This window comes from Vulpes vulpes, chromosome 6, assembly GCF_048418805.1.
Source record: "Vulpes vulpes isolate BD-2025 chromosome 6, VulVul3, whole genome shotgun sequence".
In the NCBI taxonomy this organism is placed as follows: domain Eukaryota; kingdom Metazoa; phylum Chordata; class Mammalia; order Carnivora; family Canidae; genus Vulpes; species Vulpes vulpes.
The window spans coordinates 20,042,444-20,062,269 of record NC_132785.1 but is presented as its reverse complement, the minus strand read 5'-3'; positions in this window follow the sequence as shown (position 1 = coordinate 20,062,269).

The following is a 19,826-nucleotide window of genomic DNA, read 5'->3' as shown; positions in this document are numbered from 1 at the left end:
TGTGCACTCAACTAAAAGTCAAACACTAACAAGAACATGTTTTCCTAGTTTACTAAGAAATATGTCATGTGCAGTAGCACCAAAATCATTGCTCGTGTCAAGAAAGATTGCTTCTACTGCTTTCCCTTGATTGATCAAGTTTAGATTGGTTTGATAGGACTTGTATTTTATGGAGCCATTGCTGTTATTAACTAATTCCAGGGGTAAATTACCTCCATAAAATAGACCAGAATATTTCCCCTGCTGACTGGCCAGGAGGCAAACTTGCTGGCAAAAGCAGACAAGTGCTATTCCCTTCCACCCAAGAAAATTGCAAAAAGTACCAGTTATTCTCTAGGTCACTAAGTAAATGAACAATCACTCTCTGTTGTAATATCGCCCTTCAAAGTAACCTCTTCTCTTCCAGGTGCTGGTAAATTAATTTTATTACACATTTTTGTTGATTTTTTTGTTTTTGTTTTTGTTTTAGTAAAAGACTTATAGGGATCAGTAATTTCAAAGGCTATATATTTTCTCTTTTTAAAGTCTTGGTGCAACATTGTTTAAAATACTTAAAGTATTAAAAAATAAAATATTTAAGGTATTTATAAAATATACTTTAAAAAGGTATGACATTTAACATTTATTATGCTTTATTATGTATCTTTCTGTATTATCAATTTTAATTCATTTTATATTATTTTTGTTATTTTGTCTATACTATATTTTTATGACCATCTTGAAATGTTTTCCATATTCCAGAAATTATGTTTTTTACTTGTGTCATCTCCTTAACAAATCTTACATTTGTTAAGTATATAAGAATCATTACCTATGAAAAGGAAAATAAGTTAGCTTTGTTACTCTTTCTTCATAGGTCTCCAAGTTCTATTACTGCAATTATAGGAAAAATCTATTTTTAAAAAAACAGACATGTGGTAGATGCACATGTTTGTATAAATATTATTTTTAAATGGAAATTTACTTCAGTGTAAGATCTGTAAGTTATTGAAAGGCACCCATTTATTAAACATTCCTGATTGTCTTCTACATTCCCCAGACCTACCAATCATGTGTTAATCAAGAAGCAAGGACCAAAGGTATAATATTCAAGAAGAAATAAACTTAAAGAAGCATAATAAGAATAACTTAAAGAAGCAATATAAACATGAGAGTTAAGTCTTCAATAGATCAGTACAAATTATTATATGAATAGCTGCTTCTGCTTCATAAGATCCGTAAGCATCTACTTCTCTCTCACAGTTTGGTATAAAATAATCTGTATGCTCAAAACCAATCTTGTTTTGGTTTGCTGTGACCAGTAGTACAATATTCAGTAAGTTCTTATATGGTGGTAGAAAAGTATAGTGGTTAGGGAAAGCAAATACATAACCAGATTAATTATCTAATATGGTATGGATATAATATTTTATCCTTATTAATGGAAGAATCCAATATAAGAAACAAACGAGGGACACCTGGGTGGCTAAGCGATTTAGAGCCTGCCTTTGGCCTAGGGCGTGATCCTGGAGTCCTGGGATCGAGTCTGACATCAGGCTCCCTGCATGGAGCCTGCTTCTCCCTCTGCCTGTGTCTCTGCCTCTCTCTCTCTCTCTCTCTCTCTCACTGTGTCTCTCATGAATAAATAAATAAATAATCTTAAAAAGAAAGAAAGAAAGAGAAAGAAGAAAGAAAGAAAGAAAGAAAGAAAGAAAGAAAGAAAGAAAGAAAAGAAAGAAAGAAAGAAGAAAGAAAGAAAGAAAGAAAGAAAGAAAGAAAGAAGAAAGGAAGGAAGGAAGGAAGGAAGGAAGGAAGGAAGCAAGGAAGGAAGGAAGGAAGGAGAAATAAAAAATAAATAAAGAAAGAAACAGACGAATCCATCTGCAGAGTAGTGCCATTATCATAGCATAGGTGAAGTTGTTAGCAGATTGAGTATCTGACAGTAGATATGGCCAATTTAGCCTACTTGAAAGGAAGTCTGTATTGTTGAGTTCATAAATAACCACTCTCTCAGTCATATGACAATGATCTCTGTAATCCCATTGAGGTACCACTGTGCTGGGGACAAGAAGAGAGGGTGAAAGATTTCTCAGGAAGAGTTCTCGGTTCTACCTTCAAATTACATGTCAAAGCTGGCACTTCTTCTCAAGTCCATTAAACCAAGAAGATCTAAAACATCACCATCGCCTGCCTGAATTATTGCCAATTTGTCTCTCTTGTTCCATCTTTCTCTCTACATAATAGCCAGGGTGATCCTGTTAAAATTAACTTGTATCAGGTTACATCTCTATACAAAAGCATTTTACTGAGCTTCTCAGATCACTCAAAGAACATCAAATATCTTTTAGTGAACTTCAAAAGATAAGTAGTCTAACTAACCATGTTTTCTCTTTCATTTTGTGTCCTACTAAGTTTCTCTTGCCTCACATCCTGCTTAAGTCACACTTGCCTTTTCAACATTCCTAGAATATTACTCTCCTTCAGATATTTTGTACTTGTTCTTTCTTTTCGGAGAATGCTTCTTCCTCAGGTAGCAGTATAATTTACTCCCTAGCCACTTGCTAGCCTTTGCTCAGCTACATTAAGCACCTTGTATAACATTACAGCCACATCCAACATTAGTTCCTCTCTTTCATACTAAATATTATCTAATGTATTGCATATTTTCATATTGATGGTGTCCCTCGCTTATCTGTCTCCACAACTATATGAACATTACATGAGGATAGGTACTTTTGTCTGTTTTATGTAATGCCTGTATCCCTGGATGTAGAACAATGCCTAGTCTATAGCAACTACTCAATAAAATTGCTGAAATAGTTCACAAATAGGTCTTCTTTGTCCATCTAATTATTACATGAATTGATGAACATTCAGATTGGAAGGAAACAGTCCTATTATAAAACTAATTTAAATATGTCACTCATAACCCAAACCTCCTTGTAGTCAATTCTTCATCCTTGATTACTGCAAATTCTAGATGGTTTACAAAACAGTTAACTATTCATGAATCATTATAGATTGATACTACTACACAATTTCCCTTCCAAAGTAGACAGCAAAGATATAAAGCTTTAAGTTTAGTCTACTAAAATAAGTTTAAAAGAAGAAAAACCCTTGAGTGAGGTTTTAATGCTCTAGTAGTCTAATCCCAGCTGGTACCTGCATATTTGCAGAACACATAAATCAAAGCCAATTGTTTCTTCTTCAGGCAACAGATCATAATAAATTTCTCTTGGGCTCCTGGGTAGGTGCACTGGAAACATAAGTCACATACTCATGTAAATTATTACTATATTCAGAATTTGCTAGATCCTGACCTTACATAGACAGCTTTCAAGTCACAACAGAATCCTGCTACCCCATATACCTAAATTTATGTATCTATAGATAACATGGCATCTCATGTCATGTAATCAATGGCTCACCTTTGGTTTCTTAAAATAAGTGGCTTAAACAGATCAAAAATCTACTCTGAAAGATTTATAGTGAAAGAAGGACACCACAGTGAATGGGATAGACTGAATTTCTAATTGCACTGGGTTCTTTACAGAAAAGAAAATTATATCTAGTGATTATGTTTAGATCTTACATCACCATCTTAAGCACAGTCTTAGGACCAAGCACTGTTTTAAGTGTTTGGACATACCAGTCTCTACAGTGGAAGAAATTTCTATTCTTACTCTAGATTATAGCAGAAAGATTAACTTTCTCTCTCTCTCTAATACCATTAGGAATTCTAAAGAAACAAATTCTGGTTTGAATTTAATAAATGACTTTCAGTTTATTATAAAGAACTAGGTAACTAAGACAGTTGTAGCCTGTCCTGCATTCTGGAAGCTGCTATTACAACTTCTGGCTACAGTACTATGACTAAATGGGCATAACCTAAATAAGCCAGTCGTGATTAGAAGCACCATGATAAGAAACTAGGAGCATCCAGAATCTGCAGAAATAGCAGAAAGAGTGGTGCATAAAATCGGTCTCCCTTCCCTTGGCCAAAACTGTTTAAATAAACCTATTTGGTAGCAGTTAATTACACCAAGAACAATAACTGCAAATTAGTATTGAAAATGCAGTTTTTAAATTTTCAACTTTGCCACTGAGGAAAGCATGTCAGAAGAATATTGAAAATGAATGGTAACAACTAACCTATATTATCCACCCACAATTTATCTTCTCAATTATCCCCACATTTCCTAGGTATTATACAGGAACTACATATGAATTGTCATGCAGAATGGAGCAGGATAGAACCTGAATACACTGAAAAGGTATTTCCACAAGGAGCATGGACAGCAGTAATGGGAGATTAGCTGTATACAATGAGATTTATCAAACAAGAAAACTGATTGAAGATCATTATAGCCAGTTTCTTACTGCTAGAGAAAACATAAATATGTTACGGAAGAAAATTAAAATAAACATTATTGTACTGGTTGGAACTGGAGATGATGGTGTGAATCTGCAGTGGTGTATTTTAGATATATGAACATCCGTATACATATATATATGTATATACATGCACATACACACACATACACATACACACACACGGATTTAAGTTTTATATGTATAAATTATACACACTACATACATATTCATATGTGTGTGAGCACATTTATATACATATTGAAATCCCTGGCTTTTCCACTGAGAAGGCATAGAAGCAGTGACAACCCAACAGCAAAGAGCACAACTATCCTTGGATAATAGTTTATAAATACAATTCTCCCCTAATAGGAACCAAGGCTCCTTGGAGAATAGGGTTGTTTCTAGAACTGAGGCAAAAAATTAGAAAATGATCTGAAACATTATGCATGTGTGTGTGTATTGTATGCATATATACACATGCACACTCCTGACAAAGTTAAGATTTGCTCAAAGAATGATGCAGGCATGTCAACATTGCACAAAAGGAACCATGAGAGGCTTTCAATGTCCAAATCTGAAATAGTTCAGGTATCAAAATAATGATAATAAGGAATTATGATTAATAAAATAGGCATGTATGGAAACAGACTAATAAAAACAAATGAGTAAATAAGAGTGCCTTCGTGGCTCAGTCAGTTAAATGTCCAACTCTTGATTTCAGCTCAGGTTATGATCTCAGGGTTGTAAGATGGAGTATGCATCAGGCTCCTGCTGGCTGTGGAGCCTGCTTAAGATTCTCTTTGCCCACCGCCCCCAACCACTTGCTCACACCTGCATGCTATCTCTCTCTCTCTCAAAAAAAAAAAGAAAGAAAGAAAGAAAGAAGAAAAGAAAAGAAAGAAAGAAAGAAAAGAAAGAAAGAAAGAAAGAAAGAAAGAAAGAAAGAAAGAAAGAAAGAAAGGAAAGGAAAGGAAAGGAAAGGAAAGGAAAGGAAAGGAAAGGAAAGGAAAGGAAAGGAAGAAAATAAAAGAAAGAAAAGAAAAGAAAGAAAAGAAAAGAAAGAAAAGAAAAGAAAAGAAAAGAAAAGAAAAGAAAAAGAAAAGAAAAGAAAAAAGAAAAGAAAAAAATGAGTAATAAGTTAAAGTTTGATCAGGAGTAAGATACTTTCAGAGTCTTAAATCACTTCCTCAATGTGAGTTTCCTCAATGATGGCTATATGTGGTTATATAATAGAATAACTCCATTTGTAAAAAAAAAATACATTCAAGTATTCTTTGGTAAATGGGGCATTTTGTCAGTAACTTACTTTCAGCACGTTCGTATATAAGAAAGTTATTTCTTCTACTCTTACCAGTTCAGGTAAGTTTCAAATTGTTTACCATTAAAATAAACTTAATAAGCATTATTATACAAACTAATGTTTCCTGTGGTAGATATTGCCATGCAGCACTCCATGTTACTTTTAGTTTTCAAAAATACTCATTACTACCGATGCCAATTAATTTTAATTGTATACCAGATTCCAAAACCAACTGTACTTTCTTTAACATCAGGGTTAAGTGACACATTTTTTTCTATATTAAAGATATCAAAATATAAAAAGGATAAAAAAATAAATGTTAGTATTATGAAGATGGTTTCCTAAAACTACCTAAAAGCGTGGTGTCCTTTTATTTGAATATATGATCAGAACACTTTTACAGAACCACACAGTTCAGCTTTTATTGTAACATTTCACCCTTCATCTTTTCCTATATTTTTGTGAAAGTTGAGTCACTTCTGTTTTCATTCTTAAGAAAGCTTAAACATATGTTCTCTGTGTACAGAATAGGGAAAGCATATTAGAAATGTTTATTTACAAATTTGTATCATTTTCCTAGAATATTAAAACATCATTATGCAAATTGTCTACTTTTAATGGGCATTTTAAAATCAGATTTATATTCCAATTTTCTCAGAAAGAAAATACAACCAACAAAATCATACATCATGTATATTTTCTAATGTCTTCTTTTCTCTTATTCTTATTAAACCTTCTTATCTGTTGCTCTATATGTTGCATTATTTAAAGGCTGTCTGACATATTTACTACTTGTGGAGAGCTAATTCGAGAACAAAATTGCTTTTAACATGCTGTGATAGATTTTCAAAAAAATTTCAAGTTCAATTATTTATAGACTAATTTTCTGTTTGCTGTCTAGTGAATGGCAAAGTGAAAAGTTCACAAATCCGGCTAGATGACACTTGCCTCCTCATATTCTAGGGCACTGACATTTCTTGCTGGACTGACAGTAAATCATAACTCCCCAGGCTACTCGTTAACTTTTAGAAGTTGATATAGTAACTTATAAGTTTGGTCTCTCTTGGATGACCATGAATTCTGCTTATGGATACTATAAAAAAAAGTACTTGGGATTGTAATAAATGGTGCCTCAAAGACTAAATTTAACTGTGGTAAACTTGAACCATAATCACTACTGCTACTTCCTATGAACATCCACATTGATACTTTAGAGGCTTTAGGGACCACTGTATTTTTCACACCAGATAAATTGTATTTTCATTTCAGTCTGTGTCATTATCAGACCTATAGGAAGCCATCAGTCACCTTGTGATCTTTGAGTCATGCATCACTGTTATTAGGGTCCTACTAGAGTTAAAAAAAAAAAAAGCTTAACAATTTTGAGGCTGACAGCATTATACTTAAGAGAAAAATAGTACAATAAAGAAACTATCAACAAAAATACATAAATTTTAATAATAAAGTATAAGGAACAACAAATATATTTTATATAGCACAGCAAACATTTATAGCATATGTCACATTTAAAAGCAGATTTCTTAATGACTTTCAATTTTAGTAATCAGGAAATTGAATGTTGGAGAATCTTTATGAAAATATAATTATAAAATATTTTCATCACTAACTGATCTATGAAATACATACAGTATGTCATGTACAGGAAAACCTCTATTCAATGTTTCTGAATATACATACATATATGGAGAATGCTTTTTTTTCATGTAAACCTCAGAAGTTACTTCTGTAGCAAATTCCATACAAAAAATGCCATCCATGCCTCTTCAGTGATTATATTAATAAAATTTAAGATTAATAGCAACAATAACATAAAACATTCTCAATTTTTTTTTAAGATTTTATTTAGAGAGAGAGAAAACCTGTGTCCATGAACAGGGGGAGGGACAAAGGGAAAGGGAGAGAGAATCTCAGGTTCACACTGGTCTGAGAGTGAGGCCCAACATGGGGCTGGAGCCCATGACCCTGAGATCATGACCCAAGTAGGAATCAAGTTTCAGATGCTTAACCAACTAGGCCCCCAGGTGCCCCTTCAGTGAAGTTTTTAATGAAGAAAGTAGGCAAAATACTTGAACAGTGTGTGTGTGTGTGTGTGTGTGTGTGTGTGTGTGTGTATGTGTGCTCAAGTGATCAATGAAAATTTCCTGAAGTACTTAACTAGCTAAATACTTCGAGTTATATTTATCTAGTCTAGTCACTATTAATCCTAAAATTCTTAATCCAAGATCACTTCTAAAACAATGCATTTTTATAAATGCATTAGCACAGTGGATAAGCAGCCTAGACATCTTCTCTAATAACTCATTTATCTGAGTATGTAAAGCAAGTAGCTAATTTATAATAAAAGGAATACAATACTCCTTGTTTATGCTTTTAAAATCTAAATCAAGTAATAATTTGTAGCACATCTTTTAAGGGCTCTTGGGCTTGTAGATTCATCTCCATTTTTTGCCATGAATCCAGTGTTTTAGACATGTTTTTCTAGTCAGTTTCCCAAATTTTCCAGTTTACATGATATATCCATTACTTTGCAAATGCCATTTCTTCTCTGTAAAGCTCTTTATCTCCTGCTCTTTTTAGTCAGATTTATTTATCCTTCAAATCTAAGCTCAAATGACTTATTTTTGTGGAAAATTTCTACACAATTGTATTCAGTCCCCAACCCTGATGTAAATTATTCATTTAATCTAAATTTGAGGTGGGTTTTGTTGTTGTTGTTGTCGGCAAATAGGTACTATCATACCGATCATATTCTTTTTTTCCTTGCAATCATCATCATCGTATTCATCATCACAACTCCTATCATTTAGCTCCAATTTTTATATATATTAAGTGCCATGCTCTGAGCTAAAAGCCTGATGAAAAGTCTCATTTAATTCTAACATAAAGCTGTATATTTTTTTACACTTTTTCTCTAAATGTTTACCCTTTTCAAAACTAGAATTTTTTAGGGCAGATTTAGGTTTACAGAAAAATTGGAAAGTACAAAATGTTACTATGTACTTCTTCTGTCCCCACATACTGTTTGTCCTATTATTTATCACAGGTATTAGTTTGATGCATTTGTTACAACTGCTGAACACATATTGATACATTATTATTACTTAAAATCCATAGTTTACATTAGAGTTCACTGTGTTGTACATCCTGTGGGATTTTAAAAATGTGTAAGGCATGTGTCCATCATTGCTGTATATACAGAATTGTTTTACTGCCCTATAAATCTGTGTTGAACCTCTCTATCCCTTCCCTCAACGCCCTACCAACCACTGATCTTTTCATTGTCTCCATGTTATCTTTTCCAGGAGGTCATATAATTGGAGTTACATAGGATTCAGACTTTTCATATGGTTTCTTTCACTTAGCAGTGTGCATTTATGTTTCCTTCATGTTTTTTTATGGCTTGATAGCTCATTTCTTTTGTGTCACTGAAAATATTCCATTGTATAGATGTGCCACAGTTTATTTGTCCACTCATCTCTTGAAGGATGTCTTGACTGCTTTCAAGTTTTGACAATGACGGAAGCAGATGCTGTAAATACTTGTGTGCAGGTTTCGTGTAGACAAAAGTTTCCAATACATGTGGGTACCAAGGGATGTGATTGCTTTACTGTATGGTAAGAATATATGTAGTTTTGAAAAAAAAGTAAAGAAAAAAGAATATGCATAGTTTTGTAAAGACATTGATTAACTGTCTTCCAAAGTGCCTGTACCATTTTGCATTTCCACCATTAATGAATGAATTTTTGTTGCTCCACATCCTCATCAGCATTTGTTGTATCTGAATTTTAGCCATTCAAACTGGTACATGGTGATATTTCACTGCTGTTTGATTTGCAATTTCCTAATGATACATGATATTGAGCACTTTTTCATATGCTTACTTACCATCTACATATTTCTTTGGTGAAATGTCTGTTCAGATCATTTGTCTATGTTTTAACTATGTTGCTTGTTTTCTTACTGTTGAGTTTCAAGAGTTCTTTGCCTATCTTGAATGTGTTTTGCAAAAGTATTCTCCCAATGTCTTTTCATTTTCTTAGCATTATCATTTATATAGCGGAAGGCAGAGGCTCAACCACTGAGCCACCCAGTTGTCCCGTATTTAATGAATTGAGTACTTACTATTTTATCTAAAAAGTGCTCAACAAGTCAAGATTTTATCCTATATTACATAGTTTTTAGCCCATGTCATCTTTCAAGATTTTCATACTTTTGGAATTTACCTTAAGTCTATAATACATTTGAGTTGATTTTGTAAAAGGCAAAAAGTCTGTGACTATATTTACTTGAAGTAATATTTCTGATTTTAATAGTGGTACTATTGGTATTTTTATTTGATGATTAAACTAAATTAATAAAAATAATAAAATTATCATCCAGAATGTAATACATAAACACTAAGTGATAGAATCAGAATTGTGCCCAAGTCTACTTGGTTTCAAAGCCATTGAAATTAGTTATTGTGCTATATAGTTGCTTCCAGGCTCTGTCATCTTCATAAAGCCTTACCTAATCCAGTCCCTGACACATAGGAGATCCTTAAACATTCTTTTATCAAAGATTTACTTATGAACTAACAAAAAATTATGAGATTGATACATAATCAAGTACCAGAAAAATCAAACCTAGTATTATTTATTATCAGTTATATTCATTTTGGAGAAGGCCCAAGTTTTTTAAGTAAATGTTTTTATTAAATGAAATACATAGTTTATCATCCATAAGTTCAGAATAATTAAAATGTATACAGGAATAGGTTAAGTGATAGTTATATATACAATACATTATGATAGACAGCAACAAAGCCATGGTAAATTTGAGATTAGAGAAATTTGGGGCATTTTTTTAAACCAACACTAAGTAGACTATTAATGACATTTAGGAAGACAGAAAAAATTAAAAAGAAGCATTTTAATTACACATTCACCTTCATATGAAAGACACTTAGAAGGCAAAAATCAATTTTTATAACCTTAAAACTATGTTCTCATAATGATATTTTTACTCAAACAATATCAATTACATTTTTTAGCTGGCTTAACACTTATTCATTATCAGATTTAGGATTCTAAAAAATTACTAGCTAATAGCTATAAGAAGAGACAATTTTTGGCATAAAATTGAATGCATACTTTCCATGGAAAGTTACTGAAATAGGTAGATATTCTTTTCAGCTAATTAATTTCTGGAACTACATCCTCATTTATCATCTGACAAGCTCACAATAACAATACATGCCCTTGTGATCATAAGACTCAGTATTACATCTTTAAAAAATGCTTTTTCACAGAAATTTTCTGGCACTGGCAATTTGTGCAGAGTCAAACAGCATAACTGTTTATGGGTTAGAGAAGTATGCTTGAGTTTTTTTTAACTTATAAGACATTTACCTGTCCCATAATACCTAATGCTCTTTAAAAAATATCTGTATGTTAGTACAGTTACATTAAAAGACATAAAAATGTTAGTTTATTTCTAATTCTTTGTAATTAATCCAAGTAATATAGGAAAATATTCTTTTTTTTTTCCAGAGAAAAATGGCACCTTTTTTCTATTCACTTCCAAAAAAGGGGAAAGTTTCTCTTATTTCCTATATGGTTTATCCAACAACTAAGAACTAGCTTGATGTCCCTGTTTCTAATTGAAGAGCACAGCAAAACCCTTTTCCCTAAGTATACCTGCCTTGAAATTACCTTACTCATTATCATTACCATCTAAAAAACGTTTTTATTGAATTCAAGTGTATCACTGTGGGGAGACTAATATTTCTGAATGTTCCTTCAAAGTTCTGGCCTCCAGAACTATCAAAACGGATATGCTAGAAGATGGAGAATGTTTGCTTTTAGTTCTCCAAAAACATTTGCTTCTCACATGCTATGGGGATTGGACTGGAAGCTATTTGTTTCCTTAATGGTAAAGCCATTTGGTCCCATTCGAAAGATATAAACCTTCTCTTATTTCCTTTAGACAATTAGGTTCAGAGGATTGATGGAAAAGGCAACTAACTGAGTAGCCAAGAATCTTCCTGAAAGGTTTAGAGAGTTATTTTTCTATGTGTTTATATTCCAAAAGAGATGAATCTCACTTTTAATTTGAAAACTCTTGTCTTATCCTCCCCCTGAAGATACTGTCTTATGTTCCAATAATAAGAACCAAGAAGCTGTCACTGTTCCTTCCAGAGAACTTGTTTATGAGATAGAACAATAGTTTCTCTTCCTCCCTCAGGAAAAGTGAGAGGATGACTGTACCTGATCTACATAACTCCTAGATTCATATTTCTGGTACTCCTCACTAATAGGAGAATCCTTACTGACACATGTAGGTGTACAAAGACCTCTGGCTCTTATCAAATCACCTAGGGCAAATGTGAATGCATGTCGTTATGCCTTTAAGTAATAAGTAATCTTTCACTGCCCTAGGAATATCTTGTCTATTTTCAAGATAATATGAGTAAAAATCTTATCTTAGGGCATCACCTCTAAGAATCCTATGCCCTACCACCCAGAAGTAAAAAACCATCATCTCTCATAAACATCTCTGAGTTTTTTGTGTTTCTAATAGAGTATAAACACCTAGAATGAAGAAATATTTGCATTACTTTGAACATCATTCCATAGATGACTAACAACACACAAATATTTTTTTAGTTCTTTATTTAAATTCAATTTACTTAACATATACTATATTATTAGTTACTGGGGTAGAATTTAGGGATTCATCAGTCGCATATAATACCCAGTGCTCATTACATCAAGTGTCCTCCTTAAAGATTTTTTTAATTTATTTATTCATAGAGACACACATAGAGAGAGAGAGGCAGAGATACAGGCAGAGGGAGAAGCAGGCACCATGCAGAGAACCTGACGTGGGACTCAATCCAGGGTCTCCAGGATCACACCCTGGGCTGTAGGCAGCGCTAAACCGCTGCGCCACTGGGGCTGCCCTCAAGCGTCCTCCTTAATGCCCATCGCCCAATTACACCTTCTCCCAATTGACCTCCCTTTCAGCAATCTTCAGCTTATTTGAGTTCATTGCCTCTTATGGTTTGTCTCCATACTTTCATCTTACTTTATTTTTCCTTCCCTTCCACTATGTTCATCTGTTTTGTTTCTTAAATTCCACATATGAGTGAAATCAATATATTTGTCTTTCACTGACTAATTCTACCCAGCATAATATCCTCTACTTCCATAAATGTCATTGCAAATGGCAAGATTTCATTCTTTTCAAAGGCTGAGTAATGTTCCATTGTATATAGAAATACACTACATCTTTTTTATCCATTCATCTACTAATGGACATCCTGGTTTTTTCCAAATTTTAGCTATTTTGACTATTGCTGCTAATAAACATTTGGGTCCATGTGCCCCTTCAAATCACTATATCTGTATCCTTTGGATAAATACCTAGTAGTGAAATTGCTGGGTCATAGGCTAGCTCTATTTTTTAACTTTTTGAAAAACCTCCATATGTTTTCCAGAGTGGCTACATCAATTTGCATTCTTATCAACAGTTTGTGAAGGTTCCCCTTCTGTGAATCCTCATCAACACCTATTGTTTCCTTAGCTGTTAATTTTTGCAATTGTGATATGAGATGGTATCTCACTGTGGTTTTGATTTGGATTTCCCTGATGACAAATGATGTTGAGCATTTTTTCATGTGTCTGTTGGCCATTTTAATTTCTTCTTTGGAGAAATGTCTATTCATGTCTTCTGTCATTTCCCAACTGGATTTTTACTTTTTTGGGTGTTGAGTTTGATAGGTTCTTCAAATTTAAAATACTAGCCTTTTATCTGATATGTCATTTGCAACTATCTTCTCCTATTCTGTAGGTTGCCTTTTAGCTTTGTTGACTGTTTCCTTTGTTGTGCAAAAGCTTTGTATTTTGATGAAGTCCCAAAAGCTCATTTTTGCTTTTCTTTCTCTTGTCTTTGGAGACCTGTCTAGCAAGAAGTTGCTGCAGCCTAAGTCACAGAGATTGCTGCCTATGTTCTCCTTTCAGATTTTTATGGATTCCTATCTCACATTTAGGTCTGTCATCCATTTTGAATTTATTTTTGTGTATGATGTAAAAAAGTGGTCCAGTTCCATTCTTCTGCATGTGGCCGTCCAATTTTCCAAACACCATTTGTTAAAGAGACTGATTTTTTTCTGACTGGTATTATTTCCTGCTTATCAAAGATTAGTTGGTCCTATAGAGGGTCCATTTCTGGTTTCTCTATTCTGTTCCATTAATCTATGTGTCTGTTTTTGTGCCGATACCATACTGTCTTGATGATTATAGATTGTATTACAGCTTGAAGTCCAGAATTGTGATGCCTCCAGCTTTGGTTTTCTTTTTCAACATTCCTTTAACTATTCAGGGTCTTTTCTGGTTCCATACAAATTTTAAGATGGTTTGTTAAACCACCTCTGGGGAAAATGCTGATGGTATTTTGATAGGGATTATACTGTGTAGATTGCTTTGGGTAGCACAGACATTTTAACAATATTTAACAATATTTGTTCTTTTAATCCATGAGCATGAAATGTTTTCCCATTTCTTTGTGTCTTCCTCAATTTCTTTCATAACTGTTCTATAGTTTTCAGAGTACAGATCCTTTATCTCTTTGGTTAGATTTATTCCTAGGTGTTTCATGGTTTTTTGGTGCAACTGTAAATGGGAATTCCTTAATTTCTCTTTCTTCTGTCTTGTTACTGTATAGAAATGCAACTGAATTCTCTCCATTGATTTGATATCCTGCCACTTTGCTGAATTCCTTTATCAATAAGTTCTAGCAATTTTGGAGTGAAGTCCTTGGGTTTTACAAAAAACTATGATGTTGTCTATGAAGAGTGAGAGTTTGACTTCTTTGCCAGTTTGGATGCCTTTTATTTTTGCTACCTGATAACTGAGGCTAGGAGTTCCAGTATTATGTTGAATGACAGTGGTGAGTGGATATCCCTGAATGCTTGCGACCTTAGGGGGAAAGCTCTGTTTTTCCCCACTGAGGATGATATTCGCTTCGGGTTTTTCATATATGGCTTTTGATATTGAGATATGTTCCCTCCAACCTCCATGACAGATAATTTTTTTAAGATGTTATTTATTTATTCATAGAGACACACACAGAGAGAGAGGCAAAGACACAGGCAGAAGGAGAAGGAGGATCCATGCAGGGAGCCTGATGTGGGACTCGATCCTTGGTCTCCAGAATCACACCCTGGGCTGCAGGCGGCGCTAAACTGCTGTGTCACTGGGGCTGCCCAAGATAAATTTAATCAAGAAAGGATGCTGTATTTTGTCAAATGCTTTTTCTGCATCTTTGGAGAGGATTATATGGTTCTTGTTCTTTCTTTTTTAATGTGATGAATGACATTGGTTCATGGATTTGAACTACCCTTGCAGGCCAGGAATAAATCCCATTTGGTCGTAGTGAATAATTCTTTCACTTGGATCCTATTAGCTAATATCTTAGAATGTTTTCATCCATGTTCATCAGGGATATTGCTTTGTAATTCTCCTTTTAGTGGGGTCTTTTTCTGGTTTGGGGATCAAGGTAATGTTGGCCTCACAGAATGAGTTTATAAGTTTTCCTTCCATTTCTGTTTTTTTGAAACACATTCAGAAGAATAGGTACTCTTCTTTAAATGTTTGGTAGAATTCTACTGGGAGGCCATGCGAGGCTGGACTACTGTTTGTTGAGAGATTTTTGATAACTGATTCAATTTCCTTGCTGGCTATGGGTCTGTTCAGATTTTCTATTTTTTCCTGTTTCAGTTTTGTTTTGCTAGTTTATATGTTTCTAAGAATGCATTCATTTCTTCCAGAGTACCTAATTTGTTGGCATATAATTGCTCGTGTTATGTTCTTATAATTATTTTTCTTTGGTGTTTTTGTGATCTCTCCTCTTTCATTCGTGATTTTATTTACTTGGGTCTTTTCTCTTTTCTTTTTGATAAGTGTGGCCAGAGGTTTATCGATCTTAATAGTTCTTTCAAAGAACCAGCTCCTAGCTTCGTTGATCTTTGTCTACTGTTATTTTTTTTTCATTTCTGTATCACTGATTTCTGCTCTAATCTTTATTATTTCTCTTCTCTTGCTGGATTTAGGCTTTATTTACTGCTCTTTTGCTAGCTCCGTTAGGTGTAAGATTAGGTTGTGTATTTGAGACTTTTCTTGTTGCTTGAGGAAGGCCTATATTGCCATATACTTCCCTCTTAGTACCACATTTGCTGCATTTCAAAGGTTCTGAAGTGTCATGTTAGGGACATAAATATTTACAACTGTTAGATCTTCTTGTTGGATAGACCCTTTTATTATGTCGTAGTGTCCTTCTTCATCTCTTATTACAGTCTTTGGCTTAAAATTTATTTTGTCTGACATAAGGATGTCCAACTTTCTTTTGATGTCCATTGGCATGAATAAATGGTTTTCTATGCCCTCACTTTCAATCTGGAGGTGTCTTTGAGTCTAAAATGAGTCTCTTGTAAGCAGCATATGGATGGGTTTTATTTTGTTTTGAAGATTTTATTTATTTATTCATGAGAGACACAGAGAGAGGGGTAGAGACATGGGCAGAGGGAGAAGCAGGCTCCATGCAGGGAGCCCAATGTGGGACTTGATGCCAGAACTCCAGGATCATGCCCTGAGTCAAAGGCAGACACTCAACTGCTGAGCCACCCAGGCATCCCGATGGGTTTTGTTTTTTATATATTCTGATACCCTATGTCTTTTGATTGGAGCATTTATTCCATTCACACTAATTATTGAAAGATACAAATTTAGTGCCATTGTATTACCTGTAAAGTCACTGTTCCTGTATAATTTTTCTGTCCCTTTCTGGTCTTTGTTACTTTTGAGCTCTCTCTCTGCTCAAAGGATCCCCTTTAATATTTCTTGTAGGCCTGGTTTAGTGTTCATAAATTCCTTTTTTTTTTTTTTTTAATTCCTTTATTTTTTGTTTGTCCTGGAAACTCTATCTCTCCTTATATACTGAGTGACAGCTGTGCTGGATAAAATATTCTTGGCTGCATATTTTTTTTTTCCATTTAAGATGCTGAATATATCATGCTGGTCCTTTCTGGCCTATCAGGTCTCCGTGGACAATTCTGACGTTTCTACTCTTGTAGGATACAGACCAGTTTTTCTGATCTGCTTTCAGAATTCTTTATCTTTGAAATTTGCAAGCCTCACTATTACATGTCAAGGTGTTAACCTATTTTTATTGATTCTGAAGTGGGTTCTCTTTGCCTCCTGGACTTGAATGCTGGTCTCCTTCCAAGATTACGGAAGTTCTCAGCTCTAATTTGTTCCAAAAGCCTTCTGTCCCTCTCTCTCACTTCTCATCTTCTGGGACCTCTATTATCCAGATATTATTTCACTTTGTGGAACTGCTTTGTTCTCTAAGTCTTCTTTCATGATCCAGCAGTTTTCCTTTTCTCTTCTTTTCAGCTTCCTTATTTTCCATCATTTTATTTTCTATATCACTGACTCTCCTCTGACTCATTCATCTTTGTTTTTAAAACCTCCATCTGGACAGCATCTCTGTAATATCGTTTTTAATTTTGGTCGGACTGGATTTCAGTTATTCTACAGTAAGGAATTTTCTAGTGTCTTCTATGCTGTTTTCAAGCCCAGTTAGTAGCTTTGTAATCATTTTAAACTCTAGTTCAGACATCCTATTTATAGCTGTATTGATTAAATCCCTGGCAGTGAGTACTATCACCTGTTCTTTCTTTTAGGGAACATCATACCAATATTTTAAATTTAATGGATTACTAATATCTAAATTGTCTAGGTGTTATTTCTAAAAGAATACACTATTCAGTAATTAACTTTAAAAGATGAATGGTGAGTCACACTGTTACAAAAAGCTCTGCTTGAGTAAAAAAACAGTAGATAGGTCAAGCAATGGAATACTAATGAGGGAGAGAATATCATAAATAGTAAGCTTTTAAATCTTTCCTCAGATCATCTAACAGATCATGACTTTAGACTGTAATAACTGCAAAGTTCATTTTTTATATTTTCCTCTAGTGTTTCTAATAAATTTGCTAGATTATGAATCCCTTCAACCTCTAAGTGTCATCTGGCTACTCCAAAATATCTTATTGAGTTCCAATTTCATGGGATAATCTAATTGAAGCATTCCATTAGGAAATAGGTGAATAATAATTTCTAGGAACAGCAGAAGAAAGAATAAAACTGAAGTCACATTTCAGTCATGAAGCTAAATATGTCACACTGGTTGGTCATGAAATAGGATATACATCCTCATGTATAAATGGACAAATGACTTAAATCTTGCATCATGAAATAAACTACCACTTGGCTTTCAGTAACACTGATGCATTAATTTAATTCTAGCCTTGAGAGTTAATATGCATGATTGCCAGATCATGAAAAATTGGCATTCCTTGTTCAGAGAGTACTACTATTAATTATGAGTCATTGCTTTCTCAAGGAAAACATGCAGCACTAAATGTCTGTTAAATAACACCCAAAGTAGAACTCTACACCTATTCCTCTTCCAGAGAAATCAGTCATATTTGCTTATTACTTCAGAGCTAATCTCCTTCAGGAAGATATCCAAATGGGTAAAGATGATATGAATATCACCCCAAAGATTAGGGTACTACAGCATAATTTGTAAAAATTTTTATGGCAAAATATATTTCAAAATTTCACCTTGATGAGTCTGGTTTAACAATCTATGTGATTTTTCAAGCATGCCCTTAAGAACTTAAAAAAACACTTTACCTAGCTGATTTCACAAGAGACATCTGCCCTCTCCACACCAGATATGGTACACAGCCCATATATGTCAGTCTCTAAAGGGAATTATAATGAGGGACTCAGGCTTCTCTAACTGATTATACTCTTCTGCATATCAGTATTCTTCACCCAATTACCCTTATTTCTAGTTTTTTTATCTGATACCTTCAGAGAATGTCCTCTTCTGAGGCCTCTGCCAAAGGCTTTTCCCCACTCTGATTCATTACTCAGGTCAAATGGAAATAGCATATTCATTAAGAAAAACAAGAATGCAAACCCATATAAATTTACTTACATTATTTTAGTATCTTAACATCTACTATGAGTCTACGTACAGAGAACAAAGGTGATGTATCAGAGAAGTGTAATACTTAAATTCATAAATTAGCAGATATTTCTGAAAGGAAAATTACAAAATGCAGAAAACTATAGTGTAGGGAATTAAAATCACCCATACAAGTCAAATAAATCCCACCTATTTGTCCTATGTGCATGTTTATTGCATATATGTAACAGATTTTGGATCACAGTGATATAGTTTTGTATTACCATGTTATTAATTTAATTCTTTCACCATACATTTGATACTTTCAATGTATCCCTTTTTACAAGTCATCAAAATTATTTAGAACTATAATTTTTAAACTGCGAAATGGTACCTTATTAGAAATATTTACCAAGTTTAAGAATTCCTCTATTTAAAAGTTGATTCAACTCTTCTATACTATAAAAATAATAAATAATATTTGATGCTATATATCTGATTATTTAAACAGAAAAGATTCCTATCAATAATAGGAAAGAGGAAATAATATAAATATTTTTAATTTGTTATAAAATTATCAAATTACCTTCTAAGAAGTTATACCAATTCAGAGTTTCTGGGGAATGATGAAATTAATCAAAAAATTCTCATCAAGATATTTTTTATCTTTATGTTTTATATCCATGTATCAAAATATTATTAAAATTTTTACATGTATAAAATGTATTTTATGTATGTATGTATTTTACATGTATTTTTATGCCATAATTCATGTATTAAAAGAACTCTTGGATTTGTAAGTACTATACACATCCTCTTTGCTTTTTCTTTTTTTAACTATTTGTCAAATCTACATGTTTCTCCCAGCTTTTTCTCATTTTGAAGTACCAGGAACTTACATCCAATTGCAGGCCTACATGTTCTTCAGGCTATGAAAATATGCTGCACCCACAGATGTCCAAAACTAAATTTTCTTTACTACATCTTTTGAATAAAGCTGTATTTTTTTATCTTAAAGATTGTCATGTAACTACCCCTGAGAAAAACCTGATATTTACCCTTAATTCCTTTCTCTTCTTTATACTTTCTCTTAGTTGGTCAACCGATCTTGTCAACTCTATTGGTAACT